Below are 20313 nucleotides of genomic sequence, written 5' to 3'. Positions count from 1 at the left end.
ATCACCGAATACTACGTAGCTATTTGGCCGAGTGATTCAGCCTTCTTTCCAGGTATAACTCCATGAAAAATCATGTTGCTGGAGCTGAGTCTGGACATCGGAATGCCCATTCCCTTTAGCGTCTCCGCATACAATATATTCAGTCCACTACCACCATCCATCAGCACATTCGTCAGTCGAGTGCCTTCGACGACCGGGTCGACCACCAAAGCTTGCCTCCCAGGGGTGGCTATATGAGTCGGATGATCGGACTGGTCGAACGTAATGGGAGTTTGAAACCATCTCAGATAACTTGGTGTCGCCGGGGCGACCATATTTACCTCACGGTTGATAACTTTCAATCGACTTTTGCTCTCTACATCAGCAAAAATCATCAGGGTGGAATTGACATGAGGATATCCTCCATCACTGTCCTCCTTATCCTCAGCCTTGTCCGACTCTTTTTCCTTGTCCTTGGGCTGTTTTCCTTGAAACTGCTGGATTAAGAGCCGGCACTGGCGAGTGGTATGTTTCGGGTAGATGAAGTTACCCTCTTCGTCTTTCTTCGTGTGGATGTGACACGGCAGATCCATCACGTCATTTCCTTCCTTATCTTTCACCTTCTTGGGGTTCCAAGATCCTTTGGGCTTCCCTTTGAATTTGCCCTGAGTCACGGCCAGAGCCTCTCCAGGAGCAGCTGGCTCGGCTTTCCGCTTCTGCTTCCGACTGGAGTTTCCTTTCTCCGACTGACTCGGCTTATACTTGCCACTCCGGAGTCTGTCCTCTTCTTCGCCATTGGCATATTTGGTGGCAATCTCCATCATTCGACTCAGGGTCATATCTCCGGTTCGACCAAACTTCAAACTTAACTCTCTGTTCTTGACACCATCCTTGAAGGCACAGACTGCTTGATGATCAGACACATTCTCCATGGTATGATGCAAAGTGATCCACCTCTGGATGTAATCCCTCAGGGTTTCATTCGACTTTTGCACGCAGACTTGCAGTTCTGTCAATCCAGCTGGTCGCTTGCAAGTTCCCTCGAACGTCCTGACAAACACTCGGGAAAGATCTTCCCAAGTGTAAATGCTGCTCGGAGCTAATTGATTCAACCACGCCCTGGCCGAACCCTCCAACATGAGTGGTAAGTGCTTCATGGCCACCTCATCGTTACCGCCGCTAATCTGTACCGCCACTCGGTAGTCTTAAAGCCAAGTTTCAGGCTTGGACTCACCGGTGAACTTACTTACCCTAGTCGCCAATCTGAAGTTGGGGGATCACTGCGGCTCTGATAGCCCTGCTAAAACATTCTGACCTGAAACATGGACTCGGCTGCTAGTGGGCGCATCTCTGTCATGACCACCTCGATGAGCTCTGTTCCGATCGACCAAACTTTGCACGATGATGGATCTCGCGTCAAAGCCTGGTTCCCTGGGGTCGACCGGAGCTCTTCGCCCAACACTGAGCTGGCACCTGTCATCTTGCTGTCGACGGGCGTAAGACCCACTCCTTGGGGGAGGAGTGGGCACTCGATGCATATCGTCCCGATCAAATCGGTCATCATGCTGGTCACGCCGACCCTCACGTCCCTCGCGCCGCGGAGGCGATCTTGGGCTATGAGCCGACTGAACTGTATTCGCAGCGACGAATCGACTGTGAATCCTGTTGCGCGACTGTGACACAGCTGAATTCTGATCTCCTGCGACTCGGAGCAGATCCCTGATCTGCATCAAGCCTCTGCCAGCCTCCGACTGAGAGGGCTGAATTGACTCTGCTATACAGGCTGCAACTGCTAAATTCTGAATTGGGGTTCGATATACCTGAGTTGGTTGCGGAAAGAGCTGACGTCGACTGGAGTCGGGTACTCGTTGCCGCGCACGCTCGTCGAGTGCTCGCTGGAGGTTCTCCAGTCGAGCGCGTTCAGCCAAGTTGGCCAAACGCGCCTCTTCCAAGGCACGAGCCTCGGGAGTTTCTCCTGTGATGGGAGTATGCAGGGCATCCATGTTCCTGCGGCGAAGTTCTTCCCTTTGCAGAGAAGTGAGTGGCTCGGGTTGATATTCCTCGTGGGCCTGAGCGGGGTCGCCTCCACCGTCCATCCCGTCGTCGCGGGGGAAGCCGGGAGGGCTACGAGGCCCATTGACCATCAGGACCTCCGCCGCTGGATCACTGCTGTCGCACTCGGATGCAGTCTCTACGGAGCCAGTTGACAGATCGAACAGGCCGTAGAGAGATTCGTCGGGCTCAATTGCCGCGACCTGGGTGGTGGCCGATTGGCGAGCTACCGCGTGTCTCACCCACCGCCGGAGCATCGACCGACCAGAGCGCTTGCGCTGGCGGGAGACAGGGAGGGAGGATGGCATGAGAGTCGACCGATATGGAGTCAACGGTTGTCGCAGTAGGACGCCGCGGACACACGCCCGAAAATGCGTCGCACCGCGGACGGGGAGCGCATCGACGTCGAGTGGAGCCTCCTGGAGCCAAGCGGAGTCGTCGGCAATGAAAGTGAGCGCACCGAGACGGATCTCGCGGCCCTCGACCAAAACTCCGCCGGAAACCATGATGAAGGCAATCGGAAAAACTGCAACTTCTCCAAAAAGTCGCTCAGACACCTGCCCCACGGTGGGCGCCAACTGTCGTGGTACTAAGTCTGACAATAGAATGGGGGGTAGGTATGGAGAGGCAAGATCCTAGCTATGGAGCAGTTGTACAGACCAAGGATTTACGAGTTCAGGCCCTTCTCGAAAGAAGTAACAGCCCTACGTCTCGGAGCCCGGAGGCGGTCGACTGGATTATATGTGTATGTGTTACAGGGGTGCGAACCCTTTACACTGAGGAGGGGGGTGGCTTATATAGTGTCTGCCAGTCCCCTTCGGCCTTCAGTTATGCAGGGTTTAAAGTACATAAAGGATGGGAGTTACTGGTAACGTCCCACAATGAATGTCATCATGGCCATAAAGACTACTTAATTACAGACCGTTTGGATACAGAGTGGCTCTTGATCTCCTGGTAGTCGAGTGAGTCTCCATGGTCGAGTGTCTTCGAGTCTGTCGAGTGGCCTTCCTCTTGGTCGACTGGAAGGCAGCTTCTTCTGTGGATGTCCTTGGGGAGGGTACCTAGGATAGGCCTGTGACCCTACCCTAGGTACATGACTTCATCAGGGAGTATTGCTTGGAGGACCGAGTGCCTTCTCTATTACCGGTAGTCCTGAATGATGCATCATTGTAACCTCCATATATAAATCTTCAAAAGAAACCTTTTTTGTGCTTTCATAAAAGCATGTTCGTATCTATTTTTAAATGGGTCTATCTTTCAAACTGTGCATATTACGAATTAGGAGAACCAGAGGCACCTTTCTGAATCCAGGTCAACTCACAAGCGCAGCGGTTGTAAGGGACACTGTGGAGCTCATTGATAGTTGGTTCAAGTGAACCCAGAAAAATTGTTAGTTGGTTGTCTCAGTGTCCAACATGCAAATAGCAAGAAGATAAGACATGCAGTCTCTTATGCCTTTGTGCGTGAAACATTTTTGGTGATGTGCTCCTTCCATGTGTCTCTCTTTCCACCTTTATGAATACAGAGGATCCTTCTTTAAAAAAATAGGAATACACATAATTCAAATGATTATAGGCAGGAAAAACTACTAAGTTCTGGAACATGTAAAAATAAAATGAGGTAGTTGACCACACTTGTCATACGATCTCTATATGAAGGCACACCTTTATTGCTGAAATATGTTGCGCGGAACCTGAGTTACTATGGCTATATATTTTACGACACAATGGTTCAATAGCACACAATATTCCTTATTTCCAATATAAAGCCTTAATTGCAAAACACAAGACCCGACATGTAGTACTAAAAATATTCATAATGACCGGCTTACATTTGTTTTGGATTGAGTTGTACAAGTACACCCAGAAACATGAAAACTCAAACCACACCATCACCTCTTATAATCAGCAATTCATACGAAATGTGTGTCCTGGCAAGCTCCAAAGGCTTCATATTTTGTTAAGGACACAAACATCACCAAGCCAACTTCAGAGGAAGAAACAGGACCAAAGCTAATGGTGGATGTACATTGTAAATTGATATGCATAAAAGTAACACACTTGAATAGATGTAGCATGATTACTTCAATTCCAATGTTTTCATGGTTGCCCAGCATTGCAAATGAAATAGTGCCTCAAAAGTATTAGGTACTCTCCAACTTCTCTCATAACAAAATATCTGATGCTTGTGTGTAAATTAGAAAAAATTGTCACTACCACAGGAATAGGCCCAACATCAAAGAGTTTCTTTTTCACTTTCCTAATAAAAAGCGACATATACTTGCTAACCCATTTCAACAACAGTAGTAAGCTACGCCAATCCCCTATAGTTAGAAAAAGCTCACATATTTATCTTGTTTGAACAAATAGCTCTTCATAATTGAGTAGTGGACTAAATATTGAATATTTTTTATGCTTTCAGAGTCGGTGACTTGCTCCTCCTGTTGTCTATTTTCTGGGCACATCAGCCTATTGGCATGATAAAGACAGAGTGACTTTGCTTCAGTACATGCCTCTACTTCTAGTCGGTGTAGTCGATTTTCAAAGATAATAAAGAACTACTACTTAGTCTTGTTGTCCTGGAAGCTACTCCCTCTGTTTCAAAATAGATGACTCAACTTTGTACTAATTTAGAACGGTGGGAGTTGGATCATCTATTTTAGAACGGTGGGAGTACAACGATAAAATACAAAGCAAGAGAGAACATATGATATACGCCCATGTCATTGTGAACCAGAATGACAACTAAGTAAATTGGAAATCAATTATAAATCCATCATAAAGCATGCTACATTTGAAGTCAAATGGAATATATAACCTATACAAATGTACATAAAACCATACAAATTTCACTAAAGATGAGCCAAATAACTGAATCTATAGGTCCTATTCTACCCAAAAAAACATAGCATAAGGTGAGGTGAGATCCATATTTAACCAAACTGGAAATATTTCTAAAAGTAAAGGTTTGATTCGAACAAATGAGAACGTATAAAAGTTTTAATCACGCCTTTTCTATGGCTTCTGTTTAGTACTCAAAACCTTGTGTGCATTTATGTACCCAAGGAGTAGAAAAGCACAGTATACATACACCATGTTAAGAATCAGGACCAATAGACTTATACAGAAACTGGGAGCTCAGAAAAAATTATAGCAAGAATATGGTTTGAATAGTAGAGCAAGATAGCTATAGATTTTATTGCACCTGCCGATCTTCTCATAATCCAACCAAGAACTACACTAACTAATTCTATGCTACCCCTTTTCCAAAATATTGTTAATACCTACATCCAGCTCCTATAACCAATACGAAATTGCTGTGCAGACGACAGTACACACACGACATGCAGCCAACACTTATATCAAATGGTGGAGCAGGGCTGCAGCGTGCACCAGATGGTGCAATCTTCAGCATCGTTCAGAAATCGAATGTGTACTATTATGTGTATAGCAAGGTTCTAACTCATATAATGATGGAAAGCACCCACTTGCTGAATTATTTTCAGCAGGCACGGTTATTACTCTCTTCATGCTAACCCACGCCAATGTGCTCTGAAATCATACAGAACTAACAACTCGCCATCACACACAAAAAGAACTACTCTTCTTTTCATAGCATAATCAGATAAAAACAAAGGAGAACACACAGCTTACATTCACAGCCAACCGAAGATTAGCATCTGGCTAACGCCTAATACCAATAATATGATGGGATATTACATGACTGGAAATTATGACCGACAAGTCATCACAAATAATATTGATATGGTATTTCTCAAAAGAGTTAGAAAGATAAAATTAAGCGAGCCCTGATTATAAGTGAGTGTGTGCCAAAGCTTTGTGAGGTTATGCCTGAGCATCAACATGAGAAATGAGTGTGAGCAAGTACCAATAACTTCTGCTTCTTACGATTTCCGAGGCTCGTACTTTAGGTAGTCATCTTGTTTGATTTTGAACATCTGCCAAGAAAAGAAAATCATCATGGTTAGAGCCAAGCCAGTCTCGCTCGCATACTCGCACATATGAGACGTGAAGCAAAGATACCAGCACAAAAAATTTGATACACAATTCTACCAGTAACTTGGCACATATGGAATGCGAAGCAAAGATCCCAGCACAATAGATTCTAACTACTGGGTCTCATTGTCAGAAACTCAATATTCCCATTAACAGACCACAATATTAATTTCTGCACTAACATAACATAGGATGTACCTTCAAATGGTGATTTTAGTCGCATTCTTTTAGATTTTCCTGTATTGACCGGCATATCCCTGAAAGAGTTGAATATCATATTTGCAAATTAGAGATCGGAGCATCAGATTAGCAGCTATATATTGCAAGCATGCATTTTTAACTCTAAAAGAGCTAAAAAAGTGTTTACTTCAAGAAAATACAGCAGGCGAAGAAAAAATGCATATATAAAAGGTGAACAAAAAATGAAAAATCAATCCTAATTACGGTGTGCAGGACCAAATAATTAATATGCCACTCTGGGAAGAAAACTTCAAAACATACCAGCGATTATGTTCACATGGTACAATTGTTTGCCCTGTCATATTCCTCTCATCATTACACAAAAAAGGACTCCCATAGTCTCACATATGTACTCGGGATGCTGCAAGAAGCAACAAACAACCAACAAAAAGATAAATTTGCATATGTACCTATTGAGAGACAACATACACATTTTTTTGGATGATAATTTGAATGTTGTACAAAATTCATGAGAAATTCTCCTCCACCATACAGTGCTCGCTACATTACTTCATTGCACATATACTCTGCACTGGAGCTATTGACTGCAGGAATTAATCTGATCTTAAGGTCGCCAACAACATCAATCAGCCATAACAGACAACACTACAGTGCCCAGTCTTAAAACTCTAAGCTACAAACTGCAACAGAGGACATGAGACAATACGGTATCTGGACCAACAATTGTCATGTGGAAGCAGAGGGATCAAATCATATTTTTTGTCAGATTTTCCAATAAAACCAGTCAAAGGGTGCAAACTTTGTTCCTTTAGGTGGACTGAACAAACATATAACCAAGGCCATTAGCTCATCCATAAATTCTAGAGAGAAGAATAAGCTTACCCTGTACACACATCAGTTCATGAGAATAAAAAAAAGGAGAAGATAGATATACACACATAAACAATGCACTGGTCAATAATGAGATGAAGAAAAAAGCCACAAGAAGACCAAGGAAAGAGAACGTGCAAAACATCATGTTGCTCTCCTCGCCGGGCTGCTACTTCACCCTGTCGTTGGCCTCCTCACCCTCCCCTGCATCTCCCCCCAACGCAACCAAGAGTCATCTCAAGATGGAAGATAAGATGAGATCGGACAGACCAAGACGCCAGCCAAAGCACGCACAAAGTGATCCTCCGTCCGTTCTCTGTCGCCGATGTCGATTACGGCCTCCATTGCGTGGGGGCCTTACCCCTGACTATCCCTTGAGCCCGTGCCACGGCATTCGGCGACCTACTGGGCATCGAGCGCGTGGGGCCGCTCATGGACTCAGACGACGACGCTAGGCTCCCGCCGCCGCGCCCTCTCTTCTTTCCTCTGTCCGATCAGCAGTAGTGGGCACTTACACGGACATGCCAAACGTCATCAGCATGATCCCGCGATGGCCGAGACTGGCCGCATCCGTCGCGACTGGGCTTGCTGCGCCACCGTCGAGCCCCAAAGGAGGCCAGATCAACGTGCCTGAGCCAGCTTGGATTGGCCCCTCCCATGGCAGTTCGCCATGGCTGCCGGCCCTGCTCGCCGGACCCCTTGGTAGGAGACGCGTGGGTGGACAACCGGGCAAGATGTGGGCACGCGCGGGCGGTGCATCGGGATTCAGGAGGAGTATGTGGTCTGCGGCGCGATGGGAGCTCGGGGCGTTGGACAACAATGGGGAGAGGAATGAAGAGGGGCGGGCTTGAGCAGGCGACAAAGTCACCGACGGTGCTCGGGACGGAGCAGCACCCGGCGACAGGCGACCATGCGGCCGGAATTGGGGATCGTCGGTGGGAGGTGGGGTTTGGGATTGACGAGGATATCGAAGAAAACGAAACAATACGTTGACTTATGGATAGCGATGCTGGGACTGCGGGCTCTATTTTCGAAAAGCAAAGGGACTTTTTTTATAAAAACGCTGCGACGGTGAATCCGAAGACTCAATCCGTGCTTTATTATTATTAGGAGAGATATAATGACGCGCAAAACTTTTGGGTGTTCTGAAAAAGAAAACCCGCACAAGTAGAAACAGCTATGGCCGCGATGGCAAGGTGAGGGCATCGGTGATCTGTCCACCAAGTGCTCTCAGACTTAATCCCTATTTAATTTAGACTAGTTTAGTCTGTTGAATAATTATATTACTGAGTATAGTGTGTGCATATGCATCAGTCCATTAATCAAATTATTTAGGGAAGATATATAGTAGGTTAGTTGATCATGTTGTCACACACCAAGATTTCAAGATAGTTGCCCGTTTAAAATCAGGTTCAGTTTTTGATACGTCTCCGTCATATCTACTTTTCCAAACATTTTTGCCCTTGTTTTGGACTCTAACTTGTATGATTTGAATGAAACTAACCCGAACTGACGCTGTTTCCAGCAGAATTGCCATGATGTTGTTTTATGTGCAGAAAACAAAAGTTCTCGGAATGACCTGAAACTCCACGGGATGTCTTATAAAAAATAATAAAAAATCATCGCCAAAGATGAAGACCAGGGGGGCCACACCCTATCCACGAGGGTGGGGGGGCGCCCCCCTCCTGGGCGCGCCCCCCTACCTCGTGCCCCCCTGGAGACCCTCCGACGTCAACTCCAACTCCATATATTGGCTTTCGGGGAGAAAAAAATTAGAGAGAAGAAATCATTGCGTTTTACGATACGGAGCCGCCGCCAAGCCCTAATCTCTCTCGGGAGGGCTGATCTGAAGTCCGTTCGGGGCTCCGGAGAGGGGGATTCGTCGCCGTCATCATCATCAACCATCCTCCTTCACCAATTTCATGATGCTCACCGCCGTGCGTGAGTAATTCCATCGTAGGCTTGCTGGACGGTGATGGGTTGGATGAGATTTATCATGTAATCGAGTTAGTTTTGTTAGGGTTTGATCCCTAGTATCCACTATGTTCTGAGATTGATGTTGCTATGACTTTGCTATGCTTAATGCTTGTCACTAGGGCCCGAGTGCCATGATTTCAGATCTGAACCTATTATGTTTTCATGCATATATGTGAGTTCTTGATCCTATCTTGCAAGTCTATAGTCACCTACTATGTGTTATGATCGGGCAACCCCGAAGTGACAATAATCGGGACCACTCCCGGTGATGACCATAGTTTGAGGAGTTCATGTATTCACTATGTGCTAATGCTTTGTTCCAGTTCTCTATTGAAAGGAGGCCTTAATATCCCTTAGTTTCCAATAGGACCCCGCTGCCACGGGAGGGTAGGACAAAAGATGTCATGCAAGTTCTTTTCCATAAGCTCGTATGACTATATTCGGAATACATGCCTACATTACATTGATGAATTGGAGCTAGTTCTGTGTCACCCTATGTTATGACTGTTACATGACGAACCGCATCCGGCATAATTATCCATCACTAATCCGGTGCTTACGAGTTTTCCATATACTGGTTCTCGCTTATTTACTTTTCAGTTGCTACTGTTACAATCACTACAAAATACCAAAAACATTATTTTTGCTGTCTTTACTTTTGTTACCGTTACCACCACTATGTTATTACTTTGCTACTAAACACTTTGCTGCAGATACTAAGTTTTCAGGTGTGGTTGAATTGACAACTCAGCTGCTAATACTTGAGAATATTCTTTGGCTCCCCTTGTGTCGAATCAATAAATTTGGGTTGAATACTCTACCACTAGTAGAAAAGGGTCAAACGTGAAGCACATTAGTGCCGGTTTGATTTTGGCCCGGTACTAATGGTACCATTAGTGCCGGTTCGAACGGATTTGCATTAATGCCGGTTCGTGTTGAACCTTTAGTACCGGTTCGTGGCACGAACCGGTACTAAAGGGGTGGTGGCAGGCTGGCGTCAGGCCGGGGCCCCACGATCACCTTTAGTACCGGTTCGTGGTACGAACCGGTACTAAAGGTCTAACCTTTAGTACCGGTTCGTGGTACGAACCGGTACTAAAGGTCTAACCTTTAGTACCGGTTCGTGCCATGAACCGGTACTAAAGGGGTCTGACCTATAGTACCGGTTTGTGACACAAACCGGCACTATAGGGCAATTTCCAAACTCTACCCCCCTTGTGTGTCGCCATTTCAGTTCTGAAAAAATCAAAATAAAATGATAAAAACTTCAAAAAATAAAATCCTTCGAGAGGTAGTTATATTACTACATCTACTAGTTAGGAAAATTTGAAAACTACAATTTGGACATGTTTTGCAAAAAGTGTAGGGAAAATGTAAAACGGCTATAACTTTTGCATACGATGTCGGAAAAAAACGTATAATATATCAAAAAATTCAGCACGAAAATCTGCATTCGATGGAGACCGCCTATGGTCTATTTGGAATTTTTTAGAATCCTCAAATTCCAAAAGGAAAAAAAGATATGGTCAAATTTCAGTTTTTTAAAAAAAATTGGTTAAATCTGGTCAAACTACTTATTCAAGAAGTATTAATGTTACTACATGATTATTCAAGAATATTAGTGTTACTAAATAATTATTTCAATTTTTTGAATTTTGGTCAAATATGGTCAAACTATGGTCAAACTGTGGTCAAACTATGGTCAAACTGTGGTCAAACTATGGTCAAACTTATTCAAGAAATATTAGCGTTACTAAATAATTACTGTTTTTTAGAATAATAGTTTCAAACTCAAACGGTGAAATGTGTGACTTCATGCTCAAGCTAAACTCCTGAGGGTTAATAAGATTGACATCCTACTATTGTGAGGAAAACAACAAGTGCAGACTCAAAAACGAAGGAGAATAGAACCCGAAAGTTAAGCGTGCTCGGGCTAGAGTAGTGAGAGGGATGGGTGACCGGTCGGGAAGTTAGATGATCTGGAATGAGTGATCCACACTTGAGCAGTTAAGAGAGGTGATTAGAGAATAAATCATCAAATAATTCAGAAAAACTAAAAATCGAAAAAAAAATCAAATTTTTTTTCCAAAATTTTCAAAAAACAAATTCAAAAAAAAACCTTTAGTACCGGTTGGTAACACCAACCGGTACTAAAGGTCCCCCATACCAGGGCGCGAGCTCACGCCACGTGGTGGCACTTTAGTGCCGGTTCGTGCCGAACCGGTACTAAAGGGGGGGGGCTTTAGTGCCCACACTTTAGTGCTGGTTATGGAACCGGCACTAAAGGCCCTTACGAACCGGTGCTAAAGCTCCGTTTTCTACTAGTGTACCCTCGAAAACTGTTGCGATCCCCTATACTTGTGGGTTATCAAGACCTTTTTCTGGCGCCGTTGCCGGGGAGCATAGCTCTATTCTTTGAGTCACTTGGGATTTATATCTGCTGACACTATGAAGAACTTGAAAGACGCTAAGACAATAATTTATCCCTCAACTACGAGGGAAGGTAAGGAACTGCCATCTAGCTCTGCACTTGATTCACCTTCTGTTATGAGTAAGCTAGCGACACCTAAACCTGCTTCTGCTATTCGTTCCGATATGTCGCATGTTATTGATGATGCCACTTCTGCTATGCATGATACTTATGATGAAACTACTTCTATGCTTGATACTACTGTGCCCCTTGGCAAATTTCTTGATGAACAGATTTCTAGGTCTAGAGAAAGAGAAATTATTGAATCTGAATATGATGATGAGAGTGATGATGAGAATATGCCTGCTATTCCTGAGGGTTATCTTTTTGATGCGGAATCTTCTGCAGCTATTTTTGCCTGCCAGGATAGATACGAACTTAAGAGACTGCTAGTTAAATGGAGTAAAGAATCTCTTAGAGATAGAATGAAACCCGACCCTGCTTTTGCTACTTCACCTATCTGTGTTTTCGATAAGGATTATTATGAATTTTCTGTTGATCCAGATATAATTACTTTGGTTGAATCTGATCCTTTCTATGGCTATGAATCTGAAACTGTTGTGGCACATCTTACTAAGTTAAATGATATAGCTGCCCTGTTTACTAATGATGAGAGATCGCGCTACCTTTATATAGTCAAAATATTTCCGTTCTCATTAAAGGGTGATGCTAAGATATGGTTTAATTCTCTTGATCCTGGTTGTGTGCGTAGTCCCCCGGATATGATTTATTACTTCTCTGCTAAATATTTCCCTGCTCATAAGAAACAAGCTGCTTTGAGGGAAATATACAACTTCGTGCAAATTAAAGAAGAGAGTCTCCCACAAGCTTGGGGGAGGCTTCTCGAGTTACTTGATGCTTTGCCTGATCATCCTCTTAAGAAACCTGAAATACTTGATATCTTTTATAATGGACTAACTGATGCTTCTAGAGATTACCTGGATAGTTGTGCTGGTTCTCTTTTCAGGGAAAGAACAACGGATGAAGCTGAAATTCTATTGAATAATATGTTGACAAATGAAAATAATTGGGCACCTCCCGAGCCACCTCCTGAGCCAGCTCCAGAGCCAATTACTAAGCCTATTCCTAAACCAACTCCAAAAAAGAGAGGTGTTCTATTTCTCAGTCCCGAATATATGCAAGAGGCAAAGAAATCTATGAAAGAAAAAGGTATTAAAGCTGAAGATGTTAAGAATTTACCTCCTATTGAAGAAATACATGGTCTTAATTTACCGCCTGTTGAAGAAGTATATGATCTCAATTCCTTATTCACTGAAGAACCTCCTGATCCCGATATCCCGACACATGTAGTAAAGGTAAATTCTCTCTATAGATATGATAAAGCTGAAGTCCCTCCTACTAAAATTGCTAGTCAGTGCTTGGATGAGTTTGATGACTTTTTGTTTAAGCAAGATGACTCTAATGCTTATTTTGGTAGACAATTAAAATAGAATACCTTTATGATTAAACGCTTGGGTGATTTTATGGCTAATATTAGAGGTGAACTTAAACTTGTTAGCAAACATGCTTCTATGGTTACCACTCAAGTAGAACAAGTACTTAAAGCTCAAAAAGAAGTGCTTGATGAAATGAATTGTAAGAAAAATGATTATGCTGTTAGAGTGGCTACTAGAACTGGTAGAATGACTCAGGAACCTTTCTATCCTGAAGGCCACCCTAAGAGAATCGAGCAAGATTCTCAGAGAAATAATATTGATGTACCTAGTTCTTCTAAAAGAAAGAAAAGGAAAAATGATAGGACTTTGCAAACTTCTAGTGAACCTATTGCTGAACCACCTGAGAATCCAAATGATATCTCTATGTCTGATGCTGAAACACAATCTGGTAATGAACATGAACCTAGTGAAAATATTAATGATGATGTTCATGATGATGCTCAACCTAGTAATGATAATGATGTAGAAGTTGAACCTGCTGTTGATCTTGATAACCCACAATCAAGGAATCAACGTTATGATAAAAGAGACTTCGTTGCTAGGAAACATGGTAAAGAAAGGGAACCATGGGTTCAGAAACCCATGCCTTTTCCTCCGAAACCATCCAAGGAAAAGGATGATGAGGATTTTGAGCGCTTTGCTGAAATGATTAGACCCATCTTTTTGCGTATGCGATTAACCGATGTGCTCAAAACAAATCCTTATGCTAAGTATATGAAGGATATCATTACTAATAAAAGAAATATATCGGAAGCTGAAATTTCCACCATGCTTGCTAATTATACTTTTAAGGGTGGAATACCAAAGAAACTTGGAGATCCAGGAGTACCTACTATACCATGCTCCATTAAGAGAAATTATGTTAAAACTTCTTTATGTGATCTTGGAGCCGGTGTTAGTGTTATGCCTCTCTCTTTATATCGTAGACTTGACTTGAATAAGTTGACACCTACTGAAATATCTTTGCAAATGGGTGATAAATCAACTGCTATACATGTCGGTATTTGTGAGGATGTGCCTGTTGTAGTTGCAAACATTACTATTTTAACGGACTTTGTTATTCTTGATATTCTCGAGGATGATAGTATGTCTATTATTCTTGGAAGACCTTTCCTTAATACTGCAGGGGCTGTTATTGATTGCAACAAAGGCAATGCCACTTTTCATGTTAATGGTAATGAGCACACGGTACACTTTCCGAGGAAACAACCTCAAGTTTATAGCATCAACTCTATTGGAAAAATTCCATCGATTATATTTGGAGGTTTTGAATTTCCTCTCCCTACTGTCAAGAAAAAGTATGATATTCTTATTGTTGGGGATTTTCATATCCCCGTTGAGGTAACTTAGTGTTATTCAAAATTTCTCCGGTTCCGTGTTATTCTGAATGAGTTTGTTAACAAGACTTGATCAACCTTGTTAGTGGGTTCATTTTGATGATCACGAGATGGATGAAACCAGAAGCACAACCTTCTGCACCCTCTTTATATTTTCTGTTATTTACTAGAAATAAAGTAAAATAGTATTTTTTCTGTCTGTCTCCTGACTTATCCGTGCAATATAAAAATATCCCGAAAATAAAAGTCCTCAGAATGCCATGCCAATTTAATATGAGTTTTTCGGGAATATTTAAGGATTTACTGTGCAAAAATTACCGCGGGGGGAGCTGCCACCTGGCCACGAGGGTGGAGGGCGCGCCCTACCCCCCTGGGCGCGCCCCCTACCTCGTGGGCCCATGGTGGCCCTCCTCCACTTATCCCTGCACCCATCTTCTTCCTCTGCCTCATACAAACCCAAAAAACCAACTCAAGCACGAGTTCCAGCCCCTGTTGCTGTGATTTTCGATCTCCTTGCTCAAAGCACCTCTCGCAAAACTGCTTGGGGAGATTGTTCCTTGGTATGTAACTCCCCCATTGGTCCAATTAGTTTTTGTTCTAGTGCTTTATTCATTGCAAATTTGTGTTTCATAGGTGACCATGTTCTTGAGCTTTCATGTCAAATTTATATGGTTCCAAGTAGTTCTAATGCTTGATATAGGCTCTAGGCACTTGTGGGAGTTGTTGCTATCAATTTTATTAAAGTTGGTTCACTTTTATTTGAAGTTACTAAAAATTTCAGATTATTTCAGAAAATAATGAAGAGACTTTTGAGGGGCTCGTCGAGCCGAAGCTCGAAGAAAAAACAAAAGGAAGAAGAGCAGAAGCCCAAATTTAATTTGCCTCGCACCGCGGAGGTCCGGTCGTGTGAATGGCCTTTCGGTGACTTCTTGAGGAGAGCCGAGATTTATGAGGATTTCTATTTATTGATTGAGAATGCTGGCCTCACCGACTTCCTCCGCGACCAACGTCATTAGTATCTCTTACTCACCAATACTTTTGTGCAAAACTTCTACTTTTTCCCTAAGAAATTACCTCCATCAGTAGAGTTTCATTTATATGACGTTGTTAAGGAGATGCCATTAGCTGAATTTTGCGAGGTTTGCAAAATACCCTTTGAGGGCACCTTGGATGAACCACACCATAACGAAGTAGAAGCTTTTATTAACACTATCACTGTGGGAGAAACCAGGAAGGTTTCTGATGCAAGGATCACTAGCATACATTTTCCTGTTCTATGCTACTTTGCCTTATTTGCTAGTCGTTGCTTGATTGGATGCGGGAACTGTGTAAACCTTAGTGTTCCTGATATTATTATTTTGTTCCATGGTTTATACCGCAATAACTCTTTTAGTATGGGTGAAATTGTTGCTAGACGGTTAAGTCTGAACCGTACTAAGGGCCCTATCTTTGGAGGCATTTATGCTTCGCGCCTAGCTGAATATTTTGAAATACCTATTAGGCATGAGGAGAAAGAAGAAACATCGTTGCCCCATGCTTATTTAGATTATAAGAGTATGTTAGCGCATGACTTTCTTGTTAAGAGTCGTGAAGAGGAGCTCAAATATAAATTATACTTTGATAAACATCACCCTGAGACTATTACTTTGCCTGCTCCCTCTTTGTTTAACTTGTCTGCAGGTCCTCACATTGTTCCGTGGGCGGCCGTTCAAGCCTATCGGAATCCTTTACCAGCCCCGGAACCGGAGCCACAAGATGAGCCTCCACGACAGTCTGTTTATTCTTGGGATCCAGAGGTGGTTGCCAGCCAGTGGCAGTCAGAGTCTTCTTCATCGTAGTATGACCCCAGCTTCACCTACGGGTATCTGCCAGGCTATCCCTGGCAATAGACCAACTTAGGCCAAAAGCCTAAGCTTGGGGGAGTACGTATTTCCCACCGACATTACATTCACGTTCACACACCCTCATTGCTAGATGTCGGTGCTCATACTCTTTCACTGTAATATCCATGCTAGTTTATATCATATTATGATTATTTTGAGAAAGTGTTGTCATCCGAGATTTATTATTATGGCTTGCTAGCTGATTATGTTATTGATATGAGTAAACACGAGACCTGAGAATTATTGCAAATGTGGTTAGTTATAATCTTTGCTGAAAACCTGAATGCTGGCTTTACATAGGTACAACAACAAGAGCAAACAGAGTTTGTAAAAGTTTTTCTTTTTCTCTTTCAGTTTGTCAACTGAATTGCTTGAGGACAAGCAAGGGTTTAAACTTGGGGGAGTTGATACGTCTCCGTCGTATCTTCTTTTCCAAACACTTTTGCCCTTGTTTTGGACTCTAACTTGTATGATTTTATTGGAACTAACCCGGACTGACGTTGTTTTCAGCAGAATTGCCATGATGTTGTTTTATGTGCAGAAAACAAAAGTTCTCGGAATGACCTGAAACTCCATGGGATGTCTTATAAAAAATAATAAAAAATCCTCGCCAAAGATGAAGACTAGGGGGCCCACACCCTGTCCACGAGGGTGGGGGGGCGCCCCCCTCCTGGGCGCGCCCCCCTACCTCGTGGGCCCCCTGGAGACCCTCCGACGCCAACTCCAACTCCATATATTGGCTTTCGGGGAGAAAAAAATAGAGAGAAGAAATCATCGCGTTTTACGATACGGAGCCGCTGCCAAGCCCTAATCTCTCTCGGGAGGGCTGATCTGGAGTCCGTTTGGGGCTCCGGAGAGGGGGATTCGTCGCCGTCGTCATCATCAACCATCCTCCATCACCAATTTCATGATGCTCACCGCCGTGCGTGAGTAATTCCATCATAGGCTTGCTGGACGGTGATGGGTTGGATGAGATTTATCATGTAGTCGAGTTAGTTTTGTTAGGGTTTGATCCCTAGTATCCACTATGTTCTGAGATAGATGTTGCTATGACTTTGCTATGCTTAATGCTTGTTAGTAGGGCCCGAGTGCCATGATTTCAGATCTGAACCTATTATGTTTTCATGAATATATGTGAGTTCTTGATCCTATCTTGCAAGTCTATAGTCACCTACTATGTGTTATGATCCGGCAACCCTGAAGTGACAATAATCGGGACCACTCCCGGTAATGACCATAGTTTGAGGAGTTCATGTATTCACTATGTGCTAATGCTTTGTTCCGGTTCTCTATTAAAAGGAGGCCTTAATATCCCTTAGTTTCCAATAGGACCCCGCAGCCACGGGAGGGTAGGACAAAAGATGTCATGCAAGTTCTTTTCCATAAGCACGTATGACTATATTCGGAATACATGCCTACATTACATTGATGAATTGGAGCTAGTTCTGTGTCACCCTATGTTATGACTGTTACATGACGAACCGCATCCGGCATAATTATCCATCACTAATCCGGTGCCTATGAGTTTTCCATATACTGGTTCTCGCTTATTTACTTTTCCGTTGCTACTGTTACAATCACTACAAAATACCAAAAACATTACTTTTGATGTCTTTACTTTTGTTACCGTTACCACCACTATCATATTACTTTGCTACTAAACACTTTGCTGCAGATACTAAGTTTCCAGGTGTGGTTGAATTGACAACTCAACTGCTAATACTTGAGAATATTCTTTGGCTCCCCTTGTGTCGAATCAATAAATTTGGGTTGAATACTCTACCCTCGAAAACTGTTGCGATCCCCTATACTTGTGGGTTATCAGTCTTTTTTTAGCATCTCGACAACCATATAATTTATGTATTGTTTGAATTTATTCATTTTTCTATTACACGAAAAACATGTATTCTAGAAATTTCAGGGCCCCAATTTACATTTCGCACTGGGGCCCCGAATTTCTGGAGACGGCCTGGATGGCCTTCTCCGCTGCTCTCACTTCTGTACCAAAAGCATCAGCAACATGCTCAACCCGCCCCACTTTGGCAGCAATCAGTACGCCCTCACTATTCCTGGCAATCACTCCCCATGCACCATGCTTCTCCCCAGGGTTATGTGCCCCCATCCACATTGAATTTTAGACGAAACTGCTCCATGGACGACACTTCTGCCTGATCATTGCACGATGTGTAAATCAAGCGGCTAGTGCCCTTTTCAGTGTTGGGCATATCCGTCTGGATGTAATCTTCGTGTGTGAATCGTGCAAATTTGGTCGTGTGTATAGCATGACTCAATTTTAAAACATCTGGAGAAGGAGGAGTCTAGCGAAAGTTCAGACTTTGTCTTGGTGTGGAAACTTTGTCAAAGCACTCCTGATACTCACAGGCCATACATACAACTTTAAAAGAAAATGTTCTTGCATCCAGCGGCTTCTCCCCCTCCCGAACCTTGTTACGTTGTGTCCATGGTAGGAACCGGATCCCTACCAGGGCGTGCTCTCAGGTTGTAGCGGTGGAAGGAGGGATGGCGTGGAGGAAGGTGTGGTCGCTGGTGCTGGAGCACCGTCATTGCGTGCACGCGAGGGAGAGGGAGAGCAGGGGCGGCGGCTAGGGTTAGGTCTTCCGGCTCCCTAAGGAGCCGAGCAAATATGGTTGGTTCTTGCTTAATCTCAAAACGGGTCCTTACATGAGTATATATAATCCTCCTAATAAGATAATTGGGCTAAGCCCCCAATAACGATAAGATAAACTGGGCTAAGCCCCTAATATGCCAGTCATAACATCTCTCCCCGCCTGCACAAACAGCTCGTCCCCGAGCTAGAAGGTGGGGAAGCGCTTGCGGAACTCCTCGAGGTGATCAACAGGCGCCAAACACCTCCGCGTCAACTGGGGCGGGCAGGTCGCCGAGCCCGACGGCGGCGGTGTCCTCCTCAGTGTAGTCCACAGCCTCCAGGTAGAAGAGTCATGGGTAGACGTGGCCGGACACGTAAGGCTCATCGCAGTTGAAGCACAAGCCTTGGCGGCGACACTCGAGTTGCTCGGCCGGGTGAGTCAGCGGAACGGGCGCGCCGCGGAAGCCTGAGCAGGGCGACCCTGCGCGGGAACTTCCGGCCAGGGTGGCGGCCCAGCAGCCCGGGGCGGTGACGCCTGCTGGATGGCCACCGCGTGCCGCTCGAACGCGCGTGCGTAGTACATGGCCGTCTGAAGGTCCTGTGGCCCGCGCATCTCCATGTCCACGCGGATGTGGTCTGGTAGGCCACCGACGAAGAGCTCAGCCTGCTGACGAGCCGAAACGTCGGGGACATGGCACGCCAGTGCTTGGAAGCGGTCGGCGAAGTCTTGAGGTGAGGAATGGAAGACGTCCAAGCTCCACCAGACGGCTCCCGCGTATAGGCGGACCGAAGCGCAAGAGGCCCAAATCGCGGAAGCGCTCCCATGGTGGCGTGCCGCCCTTGTCCTATTCGAGGGTGTAGTACCACATCTGCAGGGCTCCTCGAAGATGATACGAGGCGATCTAGGTGCGGTCCGATGCGAGCGTGCGCTGCCCCCTGAAAAATCGGTCGCATTGGTTGAGCCAATTCAGGGGGGCGACGGTGCCGTCGTAGGTTGCGAAATCCAGCTTGGAGAATCTCGGCGATGGGTGGGCGTGGACGACGGGCAGGTGCGCCTCGTTAGCACAGAACAGCGAGGATGACGGGGCCGAGTAGGCGGGCATCAGGGTGCCGCCCTGGAACAGGGGCCCGTCGATGCTAGCGAAGGGCTCAGTGGAGCCTGAGGACCCACCAAACTGCATGGCCGGGTGCGTCGCCGGCGGGGGCAGCACGTGCAGCCTGACCGAGGCCATCGTGTAGACCGGCTCAAGGGACACGGCCAGCCAGGCCGGAAACGGAGACGGTGACGGGGGAAACCGGACCTCGTGGATGGGCACCACCGGGCCCGCCGTCGGGATGCTCGGGGCCGCGGTCGTCGGTGGTGGTGGCTGCAGCTGTTGCGGCTGCTACATGGTGGAGGCGCCGGGGTTCATCGCTGGTGGCGGTTGCCACGGCAGTTACTGCATGGCGGCGGCGACAGGGGT

The 20313-nt window shown here is 44.9% G+C and overlaps 1 long non-coding RNA gene across 1 annotated transcript; it reads right to left on the bottom strand.

Moving 5' to 3' along the window:
* Positions 1-5685: 5685 nt before the first annotated feature.
* LOC119368302 lies at positions 5686-8066 on the bottom strand. Its single transcript, XR_005176596.1, has 3 exons — positions 6549-8066; positions 6246-6304; positions 5686-5989 (listed from the first exon to the last, which is right to left on the bottom strand). It is a non-coding gene; the product is annotated as an uncharacterized LOC119368302 (long non-coding RNA).
* Positions 8067-20313: the final 12247 nt, after the last annotated feature.

The sequence above is a fragment of the Triticum dicoccoides genome, chromosome 2B (genome assembly GCF_002162155.2).
Source record: "Triticum dicoccoides isolate Atlit2015 ecotype Zavitan chromosome 2B, WEW_v2.0, whole genome shotgun sequence".
Lineage (NCBI taxonomy): Eukaryota > Viridiplantae > Streptophyta > Magnoliopsida > Poales > Poaceae > Triticum > Triticum dicoccoides.
The sequence above is the reverse complement of the archived record's forward strand: the minus strand, read 5'-3'. Positions and strand labels throughout refer to the sequence as shown.